General features: G+C 40.9%; 1 pseudogene; it reads left to right on the top strand.

Moving 5' to 3' along the window:
- Positions 1–995: 995 nt before the first annotated feature.
- LOC109877164 (toxin MIT1-like) lies at positions 996–19,358 on the top strand (annotated as a pseudogene).
- The last annotated feature ends 1,989 nt before the right edge of the window (positions 19,359–21,347 follow it).

The raw sequence follows: 21,347 nt of genomic DNA on the forward strand, positions 1-21,347 counted from the left end.
GAGGATGGGACCTTACTCTTGGCTTCCTGTGTGACTTAGTTAGCTGTGTCACTGTGGCTCTGTCAAGTCCTTACCAACTGATGATGGACAGTTCATCCACTGCAGCTGACTGGACTCGTCAGCTGGTATTACTTGATGTCTCTATTCTGGAACACATGCAAGCTAAACAATTAAATGTATTTGATTGAAGCAGGAGAGCATATTTTTGCATCATCATTCTTTTAAATCTAACAATTGAATTGACATTGCTTCTTTTGACGTGTCCCTGGGTAAAACTATTTAATAAAATCACAAGTGCCACCACCTTTCATGTTGGAGAGGAGACCTTGAGTTGTAGTCATGACAACTGTTCCAATAGCAGATTGAATATTGGCAGTTTACCCACAGAGACAGTATGGCCTTGATGAATAAAAAAAAACATTAAACCCTGTACTCTCCTGTACTCATTCAGTTGGCATGAACATTTTCATTGGATTGGCATTATTTTAGTGACGATATACAAACTTATTGCACCAGAGCAACGGAGTGTGTGGCTTTTCTTTTCCCACCATATCATTATAATACCTGGCTGCGTATTACTTGAGTGGAAATTGATATTTTGGGAAAAAAAGATATAATGCTTCATCGCCTGCTTAAAGATGACAAAACAACAACAGGTTTGAGACCACTCAAAGGATGAGTATGGTAACGGTGGAGAAGAATGGGAAGAATTGGCGTCACCATAGAGAATACCAGAGGGATATTGTCGTGTTGAGCCTTACCTTGGGGCTTCTCATTTTTTATCCTGAGGCAATGCTGGTGCTGAGTGACTCAGTGAGACTGTGAATGGCAGGCTGGGTTAATAAACCTCTCTCTGCCCTCAACACAAGATTTTGGAGGCCACCTCTCTTTCCAAGTCAATCTAACGCACACATACACACTCAGGTACACACAGCAGACACAGCATCTCTTTCACCCTGTAGAACACAGGAGCTGGAGAACTATTCTTCTTCACCATGCGGTCCAGCTGCTACCTACTATTCTGTCTACTGCTCGTGTCCCATGGCTCCTCAGCAGTCATCACAGGGGTAAGTGAAAGCCAACAGGTCCTGGGAGCCAACTACACTCTTAGAATAAAAAGGTACTATCAGGACCTTAAAGGGTTCTTTTCTCTGTCCCAATAGGAGAACCCTTTGAACCCTTTTTGGTTGCAGGTAGAACCCTTTGGTTTCAGATAGGAACCTTTTGGGAGAACCCTCTGTATAAAGGGACAGCCGAAGAGCCCTTTTGGAACCCTTTTTTCTAAGAGTGTAGTTATGAGTGAATGATAATATAGAAAATGTAATATTTTGTTATGGGAAGCTTGATTTGGATGAATATGAAATAATGATCATAATTGATCTAAATCTAAATGAGGGGGTGCACAAAATGGAATAGATTCTTAGTAGATTATCTCAGTGTAATGAGAAGCCTCTCATGAAGACACAATACAGTTACAGTCTGCCTTTATAACATCATGTGTGATTTACATGCATCATTATCAACTCTAGGCTGGCTATACACAGAGAAGAACATTAGCATTATGTTGCAATATGTCTGCTTATTTTTCTATATCAATGTGAGGCTAGCCAACTGCCTTAGGAACTCATATTGAAGAGCACAATCCTTTCGTTATTGCTGTAAAACAAATGTTATCATGTTTTTTAAGTTAATATTTTACATTAACTGTGTAACCATAATAGTTCCTTCTGGTTAAACCAGTGTCGAATAATGTGTCAAATAAGGTTTTATTTCTCCAACATAGTTCTACCTATGTATAATGGAATAATTTTGTCAATTCATGTTCGTTGGAAAAGTTGAATGTGATGGCTTTAACAAGGAAACAGGTTTTAATATAATATTGGTACAACTTTATATAACTGAAAATAAGCTTTTACAGTACGATGCAGGTACGTACGCACACATTGTTGCATAGTACCTATGGTACTTCAGGTACCATGCAACGTGTTTGCTATTTGTGTAGTTGCATTGTTTAATATATATAGAGTACCAGTCAAAAGTTTGGACACACCTACTTTTCTTTATTTGTACTATTTTATACATTGTAGAATAATAGTGAAGACATCAAAACAATGAAATAACACATATGGAATCATGTAGTAACCAAAAACGTGTTAAACAAATCAAAATATATTTGAAATTTTTGATTCTTCAAAGTAGCCACCCTTTGCCTTGATGACAACTTTGCACATTCTACAATGTAGAAAATAGTCAAAAGAAAAACCCTTGAATGAGTAGGTGTGTCAATACTTTTGACTGGTACTGTATATATATAGTTTTAGCAGAATTTCCTAGGGGTTCCTAATATCTCTAGGTTTAAAAAACATACTTTGTTTTATCAGTTTCAATGGCAATTTGGTATCCAATTTGTGTATGGAATATAATAGATGAAGAAAAAAATGCCAGAACAGTGCAGGCATAGGGATGCTATTATAAACTGAGATTGGTGCACGCAGCCATGAAACGAAAACAAATTTTCCTCAGAGACTGTCACAATAAATGATCTCACTACTCCCTCATCTCTCTCCTTCGTTTCATTTGAAGTGAGAGCAGTCACTCAAGTTGTTCATATCCTTCTGAGCAATTTCCAGATAGTGTTTTAGAATACACATGATAGACTTCATGTATTATACAGTGGGCTCCAAAATGACTGGCACTGCACAAACAATGCTGAAACAAATATAAACAATATAACTATAGAGATGAACTCAAAATACCAACATGTGAGAAATACTGTACTTTATTAATGTTTCAATGGAACCAACCAAGATCATACAATTATTTAATACAAAATCAATTTGACTAAAATCAAGGTTTCATAATTATGGGCACTCCTCATTTACTACTTAGTGCAACCACCTCTGGCAAGGAGAACAGCATGGAGTCTTTTCCTGTAATGTTTGACAAGGTTAAGGAAAACATTTGGAGGAATTTTGGACCATTCCTCTATGCAGATCCTTTCAAAATCAATAATGAAACATCAATAATGTTCCAACCGGAGAATTCCTTTGTCTGAAGAAAAGCACTGGAACGAGAGGTAACTCTGTTGGGAGCACTCTGCCAGACCACTGACTCAAAGAGGTCTCATGAGCCCCTCCTTTATAGTAGAATCCTCAGTCAAGTTTCGAAAGACGGTTAACATCTAGTGGAAGACGTAGGAAGTGCAACCTCATCCATATCTCAATGTGTATTCGGTAGGAAAAGCTTTTGAAAAGTCAAACAACCCAGGCAGAATATATCTTGTCGAGACAACCTCCTACGGTTTAAAACATACAGTGTATGTTATTTCTAATCAGCGCATATACAAACGGCCCCCCACCCAGGTCTATAAATTTATATCGGACACCCCCCAAGCTGCAACCCATGAGGGTGTAGCAAATCAAAATGAAATACCGGCAGACGGAATATGTCAAGACAACCACCTGTGGTTTTGGGGTCTCTAAACATTCAGGGTTACTTATATGGCCATTTTTTGCATACGGATGCCGCCCGAAAAAACGACACCTCTGCTCTGTAAGATCATTACAGAATATCTCTCCTTTGAGCCACGACCGCGGAGCGAGTGACAGCAGATACTATCCACTCTGTACGAACGCCAAAAGCTCAACTCCAGACAAGACCAGCAGCCTAGAACAGCTAAAAGACCATCTGTGAATCCATCCTAATGGAGCTTTCTGAAGGTGAGTTAGTGAAAATAATATTTTAGATTTGAAGGCGTTAAGTATTGTATGGATATTATTGATATTATTGTAATATTAAACTGGGACAACGATTTTTTTTAGGTAATATGTCAAATACACGTATTCTTATAATTTAAAATATATATATATATCAGATAAATATATATTAATATTATATAACGTTTGTAGAGTATCCGTCCTTTACGCAGTTGCTCCGGGGGAATAAATTATTTGGAACAGCCTTCATTAGAAGGGGATTACGTGGAACAAAACGCATGCAGCCAGTCCCCATCACACTATTGTCCACGTATATCCAATAATAAAATCCATAAGAATATTTATACGTTAAAAACAAAAAGTGTGCACCATGTATATTAAAAGCTATTTTTCTGTTTACAGCTGACAGACCGCCAAGAAGGATCACGGCTGCATTATGTACTCTGAACGACTATGGTGGAGAAGATGACATAGATGCTATTCTCCCATTCTGTACGAACGTTTTTTCAAACACACCGAAAACTGGCACATCAACTCCCCCGGGAACCTCCACCCGCTTCCTCCATATTCCAGACCCAAACAAGCAATGCACAACGTATGCGCAAGTGCATTGCGCAGAATCACCCTAGACTGAAAAGTGTTACTGGGCAGGAAACGTACTGCTTCAAGAAACGGCGCTCCATGGACACGGTATGAAGCCATTATACACTGCTCAAAAAGATAAAGGGAACACTTAAACAACACAATGTAACTCCAAGTCAATCACACTTCTGTGAAATCAAACTGTCCACTTAGGAAGCAACACTGATTGAAAATAAATGTCACATGCTGTTGTGCAAATGGAATAGACAACAGGTGGAAATTATAGGAAATTGGCAAGACACCCTCAATAAAGGAGTGGTTCTGCAGGTGATAACCACAGACCACTTCTCAGTTCCTATGCTTCCTGGCTGATGTTTTGGTCACTTTTGAATGCTGGCGGTGCTTTCACTCTAGTGGTAGCATGAGACGAAGTCTACAACCCACACAAGTGGCTCAGGTAGTGCAGCTCATCCAGGATGGCACATCAATGCGAGCTGTGGCAAGAAGGTTTGCTGTGTCTGTCAGCGTAGTGTCCAGAGCATGGAGGCGCTACCAGGAGACAGGAAAGTACATCAGGAGACGTGGAGGAGGCCGTAGGAGGGCAACAACCCAGCAGCAGGACCGCTACCTCCGCCTTTGTGCAAGGAGGAGCAGGAGGAGCACTGCCAGAGCCCTGCAAAATGACCTCCAGCAGGCCACAAATGTGCATGTGTCTGCTCAAACGGTCAGAAACAGACTCCATGAGGGTGGTATGAGGGCCCGACATCCACAGGTGGGGGTTGTGCTTACAGCCCAACACCATGCAGGACGTTTGGCATTTGCCAGAGAACACCAAGATTGGCAAATTCGCCACTGGCGCCCTGTGCTCTTCACAGATGAAAGCAGGTTCACACTGAGCACATGTGACAGATGTGACAGAGTCTGGAGACGCCGTGGAGAACGTTCTGAGGCCTGCAACATCCTCCTGCATTGACCGGTTTGGCGGTGGGTCAGTCATGGTGTGGGGTGGCATTTCTTTGGGGGGCCGCACAGGCCTCCATGTGCTCGCCAGAGGTAGCCTGACTGCGATTAGGTACCGAGATGAGATCCTCAGACCCCTTGTGAGACCATATGCTGGTGCGGTTGGCCCTGGGTTCCTCCTAATGCAAGACAATGCTAGACCTCATGTGGCTGGAGTGTGTCAGCAGTTCCTGCAAGAGGAAGGCATTGATGCTATGGACTGGCCCACCCGTTCCCCAGACCTGAATCCAATTGAGCACATCTGGGACATCATGTCTCGCTCCATCCACCAACACCATGTTGCACCACAGACTGTCCAGGAGTTGGCGGATGCTTTAGTCCAGGTCTGGGAAGAGATCCCTCAGGAGACCATCCGCCATCTCATCAGGAGCATGCCCAGGCGTTGTAGAGAGGTCATACAGACACGTGGAGGCCACACACACCACTGAGCCTAATTTTGACTTGTTTTAAGGACATTACATCAAAGTTGGATCAGCCTGTAATGTGGTTTTCCACTTTAATTTTGAGTGTGACTCCAAATCCAGACCTCCATGGGTTGATAAATTTGATTTCCATTGATAATTTTTGTGTGATTTTGTTGTCAGCTCATTCAACTATATAAAGAAAAAAATATTTAATAAGAATATTTCATTCATTCAGATCTAGGATGTGTTATTTTAGTGTTCCCTTTATTTTTTTGAGCAGTGTGTATATATATATATATATATATATACATTATTAGTTATACATATTTTATTATTTATACATTTTTATGATTGTTTTAACATATTCAATGTCAAAGACTCCAACAAGACATTCCCGGCAGAATCTGGAATGCTTGGTGAAAAAAGTCTCGAGCACCCGGTTTCCACAATTCGTCAGAACAGTCCTCGTCAAAAAAGCAGAGGTAATTTAATTATGTTTTGTTAATATATAGTCTTATACCTGAAATTTATTTGACATTTTTTATGTAATATCTTTTATGTTTAATAACCTATTTTGTACGTATTATTTTCTTTCAGACTTCTACCTGGTGTATAACGGCACAGAAGACCCTACACACCTAGACTACGCGGATGCCCTGGACATTCACAATAAAACCCCAAAACCCGGAGGATTTCACCGTTATAAATGACATTTCCGAGGTAGATGACCTGCTATTATGTGAAGCGGCCAGCCTTCTTGATTCAGCCAATTCTTTGGTGGAAACACCTGAACCTAAAATAGAACAAGCTATGTTTTTCACAGCCTTTCCCAGGGCTCTAAAATCCCGAAAGGTTTTGCTCCACAAACGAATAGTGAGGAATGCCCCACTCACTAAAAGATTCAGGGTAGTCTATGACAAGAGACTGCTTTTGCCTGACGGGACCACATTGCCCTTTGGCTACTGACTTATGCTACAAGCCCCAGTGTGTCTTAAAGCTTAAGATATAATGGCTGCTGTAGAAGGTTTTGACCCCTGGTTGCAACTATCATTTTCGGCCTTAATCACAGGCCCCTCCAATAGTGGTAAAACTTGTTTTGTAAAAAGTATTTTAGAGAACTCTGAACATGTATTTTCTCAAAAGCCTGACAATATTGTGTGGTGTTATTCGTGTTATCAACCTTTGTATGATGAATTGTTGAAGAAAATAAAAATCAAGTTTCTTGAAGGAACACCTAAATCCCTGTCTGATGATGAACTTCTCACTCCTCATAAAAACTATATGCTGGTTTTGGACGATAAGCTATTTGCAGGTAGCGAACATCCCGAAATTGCACAAGCTTTAACCCAATATACTCATCATAGAAACCTGTCCGTGCTTTACTTGGTGCAGAATGTGTTTCATCAAGGTAAAAAATAGCTGTACCATTTAGTTTGAATGCCAATTACATGGTTTTGTTCAAATACCTTAGAGACAAAATACAAATTAACACTCTAGCTCAGCAGATAATCCTACTTTATGGAGAGCTATGAGGATGCTTCCATTTTCTTATTTAATTAGTGGATTTAAAAGCCAATACTCCAGAACTCCTGAGGCTACAAACCGGTCTGTTCCCATGGGAGTGGCCGGCTGCGTACATTCCTAAAAAGTAACCGCTATGTTTCTATGTTTAAAAAGAAACCTGCCCCTCTTGAGAAGCCTAGTTGGGGCTACAGCTAAAGAACGGAAGGCCATCTTGGGTCACTGTTCTTCAGATCTCATATTATCCCTATGTGAGTTTGCTTTGAATCTTCTCAAAGGACGCATTCCACTCACCCTGACGCAATTAAAAAAATTAAAGAGACAAAAGACAGCGATCAAACTCTTTGCCAATAAAAGGGCCAGTCTTCAAAAGAAAAGACATAGAATACAACAGTCTGGGGGGTTTCTTCTGCCTTTGCTAACTATAGCTGTGCCCTTCATCACCAGCTGTATTGCTGCCAGACGTGGGGGTTGAACACAGAGTGTTATGGCAAATAAAATGTAATTGGTGCCTCAACAAGAGTTGGATAGACTTAAAAAACAAATGCAGGGTCCTGAAAATATTAGACAAACAGCACAAAATGATTTGGATATGGCCATGAAGGATATTTTGAACTGAAAAGGATTGAACCCTTATGATAAGGTCCAATAAATACACAAACCTCTTGCAAAGGTATTTGGCCTTGGTAAAACAAGGTGAGAGAGAGACCAACCATTTAACGCTTTCCCTACCGGACCCTTTAAAAGATGACGCGCCTAGCGAGAGCCAAGCCCCTGTAATACCTGTATCTTCGATCTTACCGGCTGAAGATCAAATGCCTGTTGAAGATAAGGTTATAGATGACATGTTGACACATGTTCCGGCACGTAACAGGAAAAATGTTAGATACATTATAAACAAGATAAAAGACTCAAAGGGGACCACTACTTGGAATGACAAAGGAAAGTTTATCCTTCATGGCGCTGTTGTCAAGGGTTCACATATGCCTGACTGCCACGCTAAGCTTGAGAGCTAATATATTTATTTCATTTCATTTGCGATTTTCATGAATAGTTAACGTTGCGTTATGGTAATGAGCTTGAGGCTATAAATAGGATCCCGGATACGGGATTGCTCGTCGCAACAGGTTAACAACACTGTCATCTCAGATTTTCAAAATATGCTTTTGAACCATAGCTAAACAAGCATTTGCGTAAGAGTATTGATAGCCTAGCATAGCATTAAGCCTAGCATTCAGCATGCAACATTTTCACAAAAACAAGAAAAGCATTCAAATAAAATAATTTACCTTTGAAGAACTTCAGATGCTTTCAATGAAGAAACTCAGTTAGATAGCAAATGTTCAGTTTTTCCAAAAAGATTATTTGTGTAGGACAAATCGCTCCGTTTTGTTCATCACGTTTGGCTACGAAAAAAACCTGTATCCAGGAGTGTAATTATCTCCGCAAGCTCATTAGCATAATGCAACGTTAACTATTCATGAAAATCGCTAATGAAATGAAATAAATATATTAGCTCTCAAGCTTAGCCTTTTGTTAACAACACTGTCATCTCAGATTTTCAAAATATGCTTTTGAACCATAGCTAAACAAGCATTTGTGTAAGAGTATTGATAGCCTAGCATAGCATTAAGCCTGGCATTCAGCATGCAACATTTTCACAAAAACAAGAAAAGCATTCAAATAAAATCATTTACCTTTGAAGAACTTCAGATGTTTTCAATGAAGATACTCTCAGTTAGATAGCAAATGTTCAGTTTTTCCAAAAATATTATTTGTGTAGGACAAATCGCTCCGTTTTGTTCATCACGTTTGGGTAAGAAAAAACCCGAAAATTAAGTCATTACAACGCAAACGTTTTTCCAAATTAACTCCATAATATCGACAGAAACATGGCAAACGTTGTTTAGAATCAATCCTCAAGGTGTTTTTCACATATCTATCGATGATAAATCATTCGTGGCAGGTTAGTTTCTCCTCTGAAGAAATGGAACGCGCATGGACCTGGAGATTACGCAATAATTTTGACGCAGGACACCGGGCGGACACCTGGTAAATGTAGTCTCTTATGGTCAATCTTCCAATGATATGCCTACAAATACATCACAATGCTGCAGACACCTTGGGGAAACGACAGAAAGTGCAGGCTCATTCCTGGCGCATTCACAGCCATATAAGGAGACATTGGAACACAGCGCCTTCAGAATCTGGGGCATTTCCTGTATGAAATGTCATCTTGGTTTCGCCTGTAGCATTAGTTCTGGGGCACTCACAGATAATATCTTTGCAGTTTTGGAAACGTCAGAGTTTTTTCTTTCCAAAGCTGTCAATTACATGCATAGTCGAGCATCTTTTCGTGACAAAATATCTTGTTTAAAACGGGAACATTTTTTATCCAAAAATTAAAAGAGCGCCCCCTATCACGAAGAAGTTAAAAGTACCACGACAGCCCACAAGGTTGCTGATGACAGAAGACCTCCCGGGTGGCGTCAGTTTCTTAAGGCCCTGGCAGTCCTCAACATTCCCCTCTCGGGTGTACCCAACTATAAGCTTCGTCAACAGATTCAAGCTTTAAAACAAAAACCTTCAACGAGCTACAGCACCCCTAAAGATATCCCAACAACCCCTCCCCCCTATGAAAGGGATGATGATAACTCATTTACCCCCCTGAACGTCTCCAGACCTTTTCCTAATCCCGATCACTCAGGGTGGTTAGACTTTTGAATGACTTTTGAATGACTATGATTAAATTAAATACATTTTATTTAAAAAATTAAGCAATTTAACATTTTTGGCATTCTTGAAACATTTGATGTGAGCATAAGCCTTGATTACATGGTCTTAAAGGACACAAAACAAGTTACTACATTATCATTACTTCTTAAATCATCATTATAAAGACGTAACATCTTCAAAAGAAACTCCCCGGGCTCTTTGGCATAAGTAGAATACACAGTGTTGACCACATGTAGTGGAAAGGTTATCTTGCACTTGTTTGATGCTGTAGTATATCTTTGATCCGTTTTTGGTCAAAAATTCTTTAATAGATTTGGGGAAATGTGAAAAACTGGGGGGAAAGCCATAGGAATAAAAAAAGTTGAGATTTTTCTTCCTCCTTCGTCTTCTAATGTCACAGCTAGCCAATGTTCACCCGGCATGTGTTTAGGATGGGTATTGACAATAAACATGGCCGGCCGCTAAGGCCATTTCTCAATAGGGAATTCATCACAAGCCCACACTCCACAAAATTGTTTTCCAATCAAGCAGGTCATGAGCCCTTCCAACTCTTGTGTATTCATGTTTGCCGAAACAATCCTTAATAATAATCCACTAAGACTTGTCTTTGAGCATTCACTTCCAAGATTGAATCAGAGCATGCATAAACAATCATGCTAACTGTACGGAAAGGTGTAAAGGTGTACGGAAACACATTTCCAGCCTGAGGTTACCTTGGGACACCACCGACAGGTTTCCTGAGGTGTCTTCATCAGGTGATAAATTGAAAGCATACAATGTGTAACCCTCTGCTAAAATAATTTCTGTCAATAGGTAAAGAGAGATCTTTTAGATGCCTCCCTGTAGCCAGGAATAGGTTGTAAAATTCTCGCACAGATATGTTGTTAATAAATTGCGGTTGGAAAGCCTTAGCAGGGACCTGACGTTCGTCCTGAGCTACATACTCTGCATTGAAGCGTTGAAAATTTAATTGGTTTTTATCTAAGCTGCCCATATTAGAGGCGTGATTAACCAAACCTATAACTATGTAGCGGGGTAAAGAGCCTAGAAAAAGGTTTTCTTGACTGCAGATTCTACTGCCCACAGGTATGCTAAAGGTTTTCATGGTAATTCTTTGGAGAAGGTAAAGGGCATTTCCTTTCATCAAAGCCTGTGAGTGACCCGGACAAACTGCCGGAGATAGACACTTGTTTAATAAAAAGCGTTGCCCCCAACACTTTTAAACTAAAGTCACCGTCCTGGGCAGACATCAGACAAAACTCATCCTTGGCCCTGGTTAATTTTTGTCTTAAATCAACTGAATTTAATAGTAAACGTTCTTGAAAGAAAATGTCAGAGTGTATAGGCCCTAGCAGATGAACCTCTCAAGATTCGGCACAGTAGCGAGCGCGTGCCTCCAGTCCTTTGTTTGCACTGGTGGAAGGGTCTATCGATTCCATTGAGACTCCTGCAGTATCCTTGCTAAACAACCCGGCGCTGAATTGTGTCTTGAGAGTGTCTTCGGAGAAGTTGAGTAAAGACTCCATGATGACCCTATAAGGGTATTGGCACTGCTTTGACTGATTAGGCGTTCACCCAAAGTCATCCACTTGGGAGAAGATGGTGGCCAAGGGGTAATTAATGACACTCACTTTAGTATCGTCTGCAATATTAGTACCATCTCTTTTGGTCACTTTTAGACGTAAATGCACCAAGGTGTTGTTGAGGTCCAGATAGTTGTCACCGTGGCCTGGTATGAAAAATTCTATAGGACCGTTGTCGGTAATGGCAGAGAGTGGGGCTATCTCCACATAACTGGTCCTCTCTATTGAATGTTGGGTTAAGGGGGCCATGAAAAGATCGAGCTCTGTCTTTATAGTTTCAGAGGACATGCGGTGTAAAAGAGCCATGTTGCTTGTTCTTTTAGAAAATACTTCAGAGTATTCTTTTTGTCGTTTTTGGTCCAGACATCCTCACTTTACCACGTCTTTGACATACTGAGTTTCTTTTAACGGTTAACCTCCGCTTTTTAGGGGCAGGCCTGCGTCTTATACCCGGAGGTCACTTTTTTGGTCTTCGAGACATAAGCCCCAAGCCTTCTTGATGCTCGGTATCTGGTGACGCCCTTCTGGTCATAGCATTGGCTACAACCACACTTATTATATTTTTACCCGCTGAATTTTGAATGTGGTTTGGCTATGCTGAGGCCTCTCTTCATAAACGGTAAAACCATCCTGAAGAGGTTACGAAATATACCGCCGATCCCCGAACCGTACATTGTCGGGGATCCATAATTGCTGGGTAACCCATTACCCACTTGAGCAACATAGTATGAGACATAGCGGTTAGGTTTGAAATGTTGATTGTGGTCCATAACCCTTTTAATTGATTTGTATTATATATGTAGAGAGGTTTTGGTGGGTCTATAGTGGAGTTTTACAATCGTTTCATCATAAGTAAATTCTATGTTTTCGTTCTGATCCGTTTTAACGTGTTAAGGGTACAGGTTCCCCAGGGGTACCCCCCCCCCCCCCCCTCAACTGAAACAGTGGCGCACAGAATGCAAAAATATTCTTAGAAATATTTAACCTCCACACATTAACAAGTCCAATAGCTCAAATGAAAGATAAACACCTTGTTCATCTAGCCAGCAAGTCAGATTTCTAAAATGTTTTACGGCGAAAACATAGCACATATTTATGTCAAACCACCACCAAAGACACAGCTAATTTGAATAGCCATGTTGAACAAAAGATGCAATCAACAAACGCAGGATTAAAAGAAAAATAATTCACTAACCTTTTGAAAATCTTCATCAGATGACAGTAATAGGACATGTTACACAGTACATTTATGTTTTTTTCAATAATATGCAATTTATATCCATAAACTCTGTTTACAATGACGCCATGTTCAAAAAATGCTACTCAAATGTCCTGAGAAATGATGATAGCTCCACCAGATAACGTCAGATAACAAGCAATACACATCATAAACTTTGACTAAATATACATGTTCTACATATAGTTAGAAAGATACACTGCTTCTTAATGCAACCGCTGTGTTACATTTATTTTTAACGTTACAGAATTCGTTCACTAGGCAATAATATGAGACGGCGCTCAGAGATTAGCAATATGTCTCCGCTATGTTGGAGTCCACAGAAACACAAAATTACCACATAAATATTCCCTTACCTTTGATGTTCTTCGATCAGAAGTCGTGCAAGGAGTCATACTTACCAAAAACTGCGTTTGGCTTTCAAGTCTGTGTCTTTGGGTTATCAAACGCGACAAATTCCGGCTGAAATGCAGCCAAAATTCTAGGGGTTGCGCATCAAAACTTCAAAATTACATATTATATGTCGACTAAACTGGTCAAACTAAGTGCAGAATCAAGCTTTAGGATATTCTAAACATGCAAAACAATTATCAGCTCGAACAGACAAACCGACATCGTTTGGTGAATCTTGGAACAAAGAGAGGTCCAGACGCAACGCGCGCATGAGAGTACATGTATTTTCGCGTGACCCAAAGGTTTTAGCCCGCCAAAGGGTGAGGGAGCTGAAGAGATAGAAACTGTTCCCAGATCCGTAGCTGGTTGGGAAGGGTGGGGGCGATGACGTCAAAGTTGGCCAAACTTTCTTAATGACAAGAGAGAGTTTGGGAGAATGGCTGCCCTGAGAGTTCTGCTTTACATACAGACATAATTTGAACGGTTTTAGAAGCTCTAGAGTGTTTTCTATTCAATAATAATTATTATATGCATATATTAGCAATTCTGGACAAAAAAAAATTCTGTTTACTATGGGCACGCAATTCCTCCAAAGGGGGCAGTATTCTGCCTAGCTCTAAGCTCAACCAGAATATTTTCAATATATTTCTTGCTTACAGGTACGTAGTGTGGCTTGTCGTAGTTAAGTGACTATATCGCCATCCTTTCCATCTATATGAACTGTTCTCAGGAGGGGCACACAACTGTCTCCTACCCTTTGATAGGATATGATGTCGTTATACACAAATATGTTGTAAAATCCTGCATGTATATCCGCAGGGAATGGGAATAATTTATCTTTCACATACGTCCATTTATCCCCAACATGTAGGCTAAATTACCGCTGGTCTTTATACCCCCATCAGCATCCCCTGAGATTTGTACACGTTTATGTATAGGGTTGTAGATCAAGAGTATTTCCATATTGTTCAGGGTTAGGAGTTCATTCAACTCTGAGATGATCCTGTTGACGGTTCTATAGAACCCACTTTTAAGCTTAATAAGTTTTGCAGGTTCCGATATCCTTTTGCGATAAAAATCACGGTCCTTATCCTTGATATTATACCAACTATGGGGGTATGTAATCTCGCTGAGACCTACTTCCCAGGCCTCTGATAACTCTATAGGCTTTGGGAAATTGGTTGTAAATTCGAACTTTGGTTATTACGGTATATATGTGCAGACGCATTACTGGGGAGAGTCAGGTAGAAGCCGCTGTGTTCCATGATGCACTTCTGTGTACATGTGAATGATGTTGTATTTATCATGCATGAGGGTTTAAGTTAACCCCCGATGCCTCCACCACATTGTGCTCTAATACCCTGTTGAACTTTTGAGGCCAGTTTTTCCAGCGGACCAGCACCCATTTTTGACCCTTTTCTCTCTTTTGATCTAGAATCTCCTCCACGTGAAATACTTTGTCTTTACCCAACTGTACAGTGCCTTGCGAAAGTATTCAGCCCCCTTGAACTTTGCGACCTTTTGCCACATTTCAGGCTTCAAACATAAAGATATAAAACTGTATTTTTTTGTGAAGAATCAACAACAAGTGGGACACAATCATGAAGTGGAACGATATTTCAAACTTTTTTAGCAAATCAAAAACTGAAAAATTGGGCGTGCAAAATTATTCAGCCCCTTTACTTTCAGTGCAGCAAACTCTCTCCAGAGGTTCAGTGAGGATCTCTGAATGATCCAATGTTGACCTAAATGACTAATGATGATAAATACAATCCACCTGTGTGTAATCAAGTCTCCGTATAAATGCACCTGCACTGTGATAGTCTCAGAGGTCCGTTAAAAGCGCAGAGAGCATCATGAAGAACAAGGAACACACCAGGCAGGTCTGAGATACTGTTGTGAAGAAGTTTAAAGCCGGATTTGGATACAAAAAGATTTCCCAAGCTTTAAACATCCCAAGGAGCACTGTGCAAGCGATAATATTGAAATGGAAGGAGTATCAGACCACTGCAAATCTACCAAGACCTGGCCGTCCCTCTAAACTTTCAGCTCATACAAGGAGAAGACTGATCAGAGATGCAGCCAAGAGGCCCATGATCACTCTGGATGAACTGCAGAGATCTACAGCTGAGGTGGGAGACTCTGTCCATAGGACAACAATCAGTTGTATATTGCACAAATCTGGCCTTTATGGAAGAGTGGCAAGAAGAAAGCCATTTCTTAAAGATATCCATAAAACGTGTCGTTTAAAGTTTGCCACAAGCCACCTGGGAGACACACCAAACATGTGGAAAAAGGTGCTCTGGTCAGATGAAACCAAAATTGAACTTTTTGGCAACAATGCAAAATGTTGTGTTTGGCGTAAAAGCAACACAGCTCATCACCCTGAACACAACATCCCCACTGTCAAACATGGTGATGGTAGCATCATGGTTTGGGCCTGCTTTTCTTCAGCAGGGACAGGGAAGATGGTTACAATTGATGGGAAGATGGATGGAGCCAAATACAGGACCATTCTGGAAGAAAACCTGATGGAGTCTGCAAAAGACCTGAGACTGGGACGGAGATTTGTCTTCCAACAAGACAATGATCCAAAACATAAAGCAAAATCTACAATGGAATGGTTCAAAAATAAACATATCCAGGTGTTAGAATGGCCAAGTCAAAGTCCAGACCTGAATCTGTGGAAAGAACTGAAAACTGCTGTTCACAAATGCTCTCCATCCAACCTCACTGAGCTCGAGCTGTTTTGCAAGGAGGAATGGGAAAAAATTTCAGTCTCTCGATGTGCAAAACTGATAGAGACATACCCCAAGCGACTTACAGCTGTAATCGCAGCAAAAGGTGGCGCTACAAAGTATTAACTTAAGGGGGCTGAATAATTTTGCACGCCCAATTTTTCAGTTTTTGATTTGTTAAAAAAGTTTGGAATATCTAATAAATGTCGTTCCACTTCATGATTGTGTCCCACTTGTTGTTGATTCTTCACAAAAAAAAGACAGTTTTATATCTTTATGTTTGAAGCCTGAAATGTGGCAAAAGGTCGCAAAGTTCAAGGGGGCCGAATACTTTCGCAAGGCACTGTACAGAGGCCTTGATGGTGTCCACAAAAATAGTACTGACCACCCCATCAAACACATCCTCAGGCTGTGCACATGTAGGAGGTGTCGGGTGTCTTGCCTGGGGGGAGTAGAATTGTGGACTGCGTGGCATAAAGTCCTTAGTAGTGCCCCCAGGACGTATCGGAGTCCTGGTATGTTGTATGAATATCCATGGTATATGCTGAAATGAAGAACCGGAGGCTTTATGTGCACTCTCTTTATTGTTGAACCAGTCCTTTGGGTATCAGGGCGTGGTTAACGCAGCCGCATACTTAGTTTTCTTTGGGGGCTGACCCTTCTGAGGATGTACCTTCTTGGAGTTCCTTTGAATCATAATCCTCAGGATTCGTATATATTATGCACTTCCTTAGCCGAACAATGCTCTGCCACTGTTGGCTCTGTACAAAAAGAGCTTCCAACAACTCTAACATGTTCAATTCCATTAGATCCCAACTTTTAAAAGGAATAAGCATGTGCAACCTAAAATCCCCAGTCAGGCCACCATCACGAATGTTTTGGTTGCGGGTTTCCTCGTTGCTGATATAGAACTCCACGCATCCACATGGAAGTCCATTCTTTCTTTGTATTTTCACCCTGTGAAATACTCTTCCTGAGGAGTCAGGGGTACCTTCCTAACGGGTCTCGTAGCCCGTGAACACGCTATACCCCTTTGTGATAACTCTCAGTTCGGGACACAGAACCTTGCGAAAAACCGGCCAATCTTCAAGCCCGTAGTCCACTCCTAATGTCTGGTCTGTATATACTTCTCCTTCGGCTACGGTATAGTTTCACTCTACAGGCCTGGTAATCAACCTGATACCCCCATTGCTGTCCATTAGACATCATCACTTGATCTTTCAGCGCAGTTGCGGGCGGTATTTGGGTTCTATACACACTTAGAAACCGCTTTTTTGGCGCATCGTATATTGTGGCTTTATACTTGGCCCTTTCTCTATGTTTCAGCCGAGGTCCTGCTTCCGTTGTTACAGTCATCACAGCTTTGCCACTGATCACAAAATCCATAGTTATTTTTAAAATCATGTTTAGTGTTCTGGGGTCGCATGTGTTGTTCTGTGCTTTCTTTATAATGCGTCTGCCGCAAACACAATCCCCCCCGGACATTCCTGCTTCATAAACAACAACCCTAAGGGCAATAAAATAGGTGGGGTGTGGGGCCATCCTCTGAAATGTTCAAACACGTCCCTCCCAGTTCAACCAGGTTCCTACACATCAATCATCATGACAACTTCAAAGGAATAGATGCAATATAGATATAAAATAACACACCCTCTAACACCCTCTAACACGTGACAACAGGAACAGGATGCACTTACCTTCCCGCAAGGATGTCCTGGCCGGATGCCCATATTTGGGCATGTACGCGTCATCCAGACACAGGGTCATAATTTAACACTCGCCGTCTACTTTCTTCTCTCTGACTGAGATGGCCATAGCAGAACATTGATTTTGTTGTCACAGAACCATTTCTGTGTGGATCTTGAGGTATGTTTCGGGTCATTGTCTTGTTGGAAAGTCCACCTACGGCCAACTCCCAACCTTCTGGCAGAGGCAACCAGATTGTCAGCCAAAATTGCCTGATACTTGGTGGAATTCATTATGCCATCAATCTTAACCAGTGCCCCTGGACCTCTGGAATTAAAACAGCCCCAAAACATCACTGACCCCCCTCCATATTTCACCATGGGTATGAGGTTCCTCTCCTTGTATGCATCTCTGTTTCCACGCCAAACATGCCGATGCTGTATCTGACCAAAACGTTCAATTTTGGTCTCATCTGACCAGAGCACCTTCTTTCAGTCATAATTGAAATGACATTAGGCAAACTCCAAGCGCTTGCGTCTGTGTCTTGGGGTCAGAAAGGGCTTTCTTCTGGAAACCCTTCCAAAGAGCCTGTGGTTGTGGAGGTGGCGTCTGATGGTGCTTTTTGAAACCAGGTGACCCCAAGACGCCACCAATGCCTACAAATCTTTCACAGTGATACTTAGGGATTTTGTTGCTTCTCTCACCATCCTCCTCCCTATCCTGGGGGGCAAAATGCATTTGCGTCCTCTATCCGTGAGGTTTTCAACTGTTCCATATCTTTTGAATTTTTTAAGAATTGCCATGACAGGGCTCAGTGGTATATTCAATTGTTTGTGGATCTTCTTGTAGCCATTAGCAGATTCATGAAGGTCTACAACCATCTGTCTCTTTTGAACTGCCAGTTCTTTTGTTTTCTTCATGGTGTTGGATGACAGCGGGATATTGCATGTGTTACCTCATTTTTATACCCTAGTGAAACAGGAAGTGATGTAATGGCTCAATACAGTTCCTTAAGACTTAGATGAACTTAAATAAGTGACATTTAATTTATGGTTTAATTTTGGTAGATGTTATTTACAATAATCTTTAAGGGTGCCATTAAATAGTGAAACCTTGATTTGAGTTTAACATTTTGAGTTTAACTCTATAATTATGTTGTTTATATTTTTTTAAGTATTGTTTGTGCATTGCTAGTCAGGGGTGCCAGTAATTTTGGAGCCCAATCATTACCAACATAAATCAATTGCTGTAGAAATGCTTTGGCTTCTAGCAATGTTCTCACTTTTAATGCTTCTCAGTTTTTCAACTCTATTATATTTTGTGTGATCTCTTCAGGCCTGTGAGAAGGACTCTCAGTGTGGAGGGGGGGGGGGTGTGCTGTGCGGTCAGCTTATGGATCCGAAGCCCGAGGATGTGTGCCCCTATGGGACAGGAGTGAGATGAGTGCCACTGCTTGAGTCACAAGGTGCGCCAAGTTCTGTACATCGTATCTCACTAGTCAATCTCTCAGTCTCTACTGAAAGTTGGAACGACAGAAAGAGTCCAGATTTCATTACAAAAGATGCCATATAACATATTCGTTCACCTACTGTATGTGTTTCTGTCTCTGTTTCCAGGTTCCCTTCTTTGGCAAAAGACTACACCACACATGTCCATGTCTTCCAAATCTGGCATGCATCACCACATCCGAGGGCAAATCAAAATGTCTTTCCCTGTACATGTACCAAGAATACTACCTCTGAGGACAACCACCAAAAATGCAGCTAGTGATTTACTATGCCTACATTAGCATTTTGGAAAATAATGTTTTCAGGACATTTATTAAAGATACTTTTCAGGTTGTCTTAGATTTGCAAAGGACAATTTGTTTATCCTCCTTAATAACAGATTGGTCAGATTGTGTGGTCAGGAAAAATCCTGGGCCCAAAGCATGTTGTACGTTTGAAATAACTGACCCATATTTCACTACTACTGTAGTTAATTATTAATATATATATTTTATTTTATTTAACCTTTATTTAACTATGCAAGTCAGTTAAGAACAAATTCTTATTTACAATGACAGCCTACTGGGGAACACTGGGTTAGCCACCTTGGGGTGGCAGGTAGGCTAGTGGTTAGAGTATTGAGCCAGTAACCAAAAGGTTGCTAGATCAAATCCCTGAGCTGACAAGGTAAACATATGTTGTTCTACTCATGAACAAGGTAGTTAATCCACTGTTTCTAGGCTGTCATTGTAAGTAAGAGTTTGTTGTTAACTGACTTGCCTAGTTAAATGAAGGTCAAATTCAGGGGCAGAACAACATATTTTTACCTTGTCAGTTCAGGGATTCAATCCAGCAACCTTCCAGTTACTGTCCCAATGTTCTAACCACTAGGCTACCTGCCACCCCAACAAAGCAACAAAGTAGCAACTTAGCTTCCCAATAATTTTAAGAGTTTGGGCATTTAGAGGTTAAAACAGAAAGTGCTATTTGCCACTCAATTTAACAAAGAAAGAAAGAGCTTTCTCTGTTAATAAGAGGGAGCAGGTCTCCAGAAATCCGACAGCTCTGAAATTGTGTAATTTTCTGGGTACATTTTACAGGGCATTTATTTAAAGCTCAAAGCTATAATTAGATTTGTCCGATGTTCGTTGACTCATTTTAATCTCATTCTTTATTCATGGGAAACTGTGTTATTCAGATCTAGTTACATTTCAGACTAGTTTCTCAATATTCATAATACTTGGCTTCTTAATGGAGCAATCTCCCAATGTCCCAAATATAGAGCGTACTCACAGATGGGGTGGGTATCTTCTGCAATTAATATAAATTAATTGGTCAAAGCTGACAGTATCTGACAGACCGTAGAATGTGTATCTCAATAAGTTGATAATCTGTTTATTAGGTCCAAGTAGTGTACCATAACATAATGTACAGAAATTGTTCTCTAGATGGAAAAACAAAAAATATAACCAAGTTTCCTGTACAATGATGTTAAGCTGAGAGATGAGCTATGCCATAAATTAAGCTGTGGTGCAGTTTGGGTAATGCAAACACAGCCTATTACAAAGCCGATAATCAGGTTTTACGAGCCAAACAGTCCCTCCCATGGTGATAGAACAGTATACAATTATGACATTGGCTTGTATAAGCCACAACGTGTAGAGCCCTGCCATTTCAATGTAGGTATATTCAGACAATGGCACCATAAACTCTTTGCAATAACTCAGACTTCATCCGAACTTACTCTAGGGATGAAATGTTATATTGCATTTTGAACATATTTCAGGTGTGCAAAACTGCCTCTGAGAAACTAACAGAGGCAAATGTGGGGTCAACAATATGGCCGTGTACATGCAAAAATGTTCAAGAGGCACTTCTAAGCAAAACAAAGCAGCAGAGAGAGTTCTCCTGGGGCAGAGCTGTTGTATAAAAAATGCCTGATCTGAAATGATACTGCATGAGAGAATTCACAGGAGAGATTAATTCACAGGTGAGAACGTTTCAGTCGTTCAGAAGCAACAGAGTCATGCTGGGAGTAGAGCGGAGCAGGCATGCTCCATGGTAATGGTTATGAATGCAGTGATGCTGGGCCGGGCCAGGCCAGGGAAGGGAGGGAGGGTGCACAGTAGGTATACTGTAGGTACACCGGGATGCTCTATCCAGAAACATCAGCTCAGCAGTTCTCACTCTATCCCACTTCCCCCTAGGGAAGTCAACCTGGGCTACAAAGATTAAAGACTCCAG

The sequence above is a fragment of the Oncorhynchus kisutch genome, linkage group LG1 (genome assembly GCF_002021735.2).
Source record: "Oncorhynchus kisutch isolate 150728-3 linkage group LG1, Okis_V2, whole genome shotgun sequence".
NCBI lineage: Eukaryota > Metazoa > Chordata > Actinopteri > Salmoniformes > Salmonidae > Oncorhynchus > Oncorhynchus kisutch.